The sequence below is a fragment of the Propithecus coquereli genome, unplaced genomic scaffold, assembly GCF_000956105.1.
Source record: "Propithecus coquereli isolate 6110/MARCELLA unplaced genomic scaffold, Pcoq_1.0 Scaffold50, whole genome shotgun sequence".
NCBI lineage: Eukaryota > Metazoa > Chordata > Mammalia > Primates > Indriidae > Propithecus > Propithecus coquereli.
The window spans coordinates 4,934,217-4,937,010 of record NW_012150841.1 but is presented as its reverse complement, the minus strand read 5'-3'; the positions used below and the strand labels follow the sequence as shown (position 1 = coordinate 4,937,010).

Genomic DNA, 2,794 nt, shown 5'->3' with positions numbered 1-2,794 from the left:
TTTTTTAGCACATTTAGTAACAGCTACTTGTTTTAAACTATCATTTCATTTTTGGTGACCAAATTATATTTTACCATAATTAAAGAACATATAACTTTAAAACAGCATTAAAAAGCATGGTTACAACAGAACTATTTGTTACATTAAATGAAGAAAAGAAAGTCACATACATGTATTGAAGGGCACTGAGGTTTTTCAAACCTATTCTTTTGAAAGGCTTTCAATCCACCTTTCATGTAAATACATTGAAAATTTTAAAAAATGACTCTACACAGTGTGCTTGTAGAAAGTGGTGAAATGAGTGTTGATCACGACTGCCTAACAACCATTCGGTGCTGATCATTGAACAAGTATTTTTATTTGATTATTCTGACAACCATAATAATTGAGCCCATGTATATATTCAGATATGGTTGATCCAACTAATCAACTACAGACTGAGAAACACTCAATAAAGGCTAACACAGATGAGAACTGGAAATGTCTGAATCACTATACCTTTTTGACACAACCTTAATTAAATCTTAGTTTTGCTATATACTGTTTGCTATTTTGGATTCAGTAGTTGGGGTAAAAAAAGTTTTGTATTCAAACATAGCTATAGAATGTCAATATAAAATATGTGGATATATGCATTTAATACACCCACACAAATGCACACTCACATGTGTAAGGCCCAGCACCTAACCACATCCCCATTTCTCACTAATGACCCAATAAATCATTTATTACTTTAAGACTAGCTTAGATTCTATAAGGCTGCAACAACATATGGCTAAAGAGGTCAAACATAAGCACCCATGCTCAGGCTGGATTAAAGTGTTCCTCCTCATGATTTTTGACAAGTAGTAATACCATTTATATAACAACTATACAATAACTTAGAATTCAAAGTATAAAACCATAAACATTGAACCCCCTCACGGTTTAAAGAGCACTCCTTCTACTCTGTTTCCACTAACTGATAAGCAGGCACATCAAACTACATCACTGAACTATACAAATGATATTTACTCTTAATCTAAACAGATGTGTTTTAAAACATTCTGAAATGCTGCATCCTTTGATTTCTTCATCTTTTCAATTGCCCTATGTAAGTTCTGCTGTTTCATCTTCATCACGGCTTTCTACTGATGTAGAATTAACGTTTTCTCTGACACAGAGAAGGGCAGCATCTTGACACATCTCTTTTAGGTAACTTCCTGAAAACCCATCAGTTTTCTGGACAACTTCTAGCAGGTCTACATGCCTATCCACATTTTCATTTTTCAAGATGAGTTTCAGGATTGTTTTGTTTTAAAGCAGGCTGGTTGATATGAAATCTTATAGGCATTCTTCTCATTATAGCCGAGTCAAGGTCCTGAGGACGATTAATAGCTCTCATTAGTATGACCTGGCACCTGTGATCAGTATCCAGTCCATCCCAGAGACTCATAAACTAAGCTTTCATCATGGCTGTAGCTTCATGCTCAGAACTCGAACGGCTTCGTAGAAAGGAGTCCATTTCATCTATAAAGATGTTAGAAGGTTATAGCTTTATGGCAAGAGAGAAAACAGCAGCAGCCAATTTTTGACATTCTCTATACCACATATCGGTCAGTGTTGAAGGCTGAAGATTAATAATTTGACAGCCTGCTCTTTTGGCTGTAGCCTTGGCAATCAATGTTTTACCACAGCCTGGAGGCCCATAGAGAAGAACACCTTTTGGAGTCTGCAGAAGCCTGGAATTCTCAAACAAATGCTTCTTTTTGATAGGTAAGATGACTGTGTCTTTCAGATCTGTAATGACATCATCTAAACCTGCTGTATCATTCCAAGTAACATGCATATTAAGAGAGTCTACTAGATGAACAGCAATACTCATTTCATATTCTGAGAGCCTCACATTTTTCACACCAATTTGCTTCATTAGTTTTTCTGCCTGCTTCTACTTTTTGTTTTCTGGTTGGATCCATTGCATCTACCATCCATTTGATAGTAAAGTATGTTACTGCACCAAATATTGTCAAACAGAAAATTAAACCAACAACTTCATCCCAACTCCAGCATGTACCATCTTGATTGTTAACCAGGGGGCAGAAACAGCGAGAACAAAAGCACTCAGCCAGCCTTGCACCTGCAGTATTATCTTGTTTCTGCTAAAGATAAGATGATTTGCTTGCTTTGAGATACTGCATTATCAACATTAAAGAAATTCAACACTCATTAACATTATAACACTCATTAGGACCACAAATATTTTAAATTAGAGGGAGAGGCACAAAAGATTGTATTACAGAAATTAAAAGATGAAAAACAAAAGCAAAGACAATTTTTTAAAGCACCAATAAGGCCTGGAAATAATGCCACTGAAGCAACTTATAAAGTAGCTTATATTCTCTGGAAAAAAAGGGAAGCCATTCAGTGATGTAGAAATTGTGAAAGAATGCATTGCTGAAGTTGTAGTATGCTTAGACCCTGTTTCAAAGTACAAACAACTGCCTCTTTCAAGAAGTAGCATAACTGATTGGCAGCATGAATTAGCCTTCAACTTAATAGAACAATTTCATGCAATACTTCAAAAGGAAAATGTATGTATATTATTCAATCACTTTGGATTGATCAACTGATACTACTAACTCAGTGCAGGTTTTATACTTTATTCAGGTCATAACAGAAGATTTTCTTTGCTTTGAGGAGTTACTCATTTTGGGCACTCTTGCAAGCAGAACATGGGTAATAGATATCTTTAGCAACTTTCAAGATAAATGTCATGAAGTTGGACTGAATTTGGTAAACTTAGTGAGTGTATGTA

At 35.3% G+C, this 2,794-nt stretch overlaps 1 pseudogene; it reads right to left on the bottom strand.

Moving 5' to 3' along the window:
* Positions 1 to 1,016: 1,016 nt before the first annotated feature.
* Positions 1,017 to 1,909, bottom strand: LOC105819966 (annotated as a pseudogene).
* Positions 1,910 to 2,794: the final 885 nt, after the last annotated feature.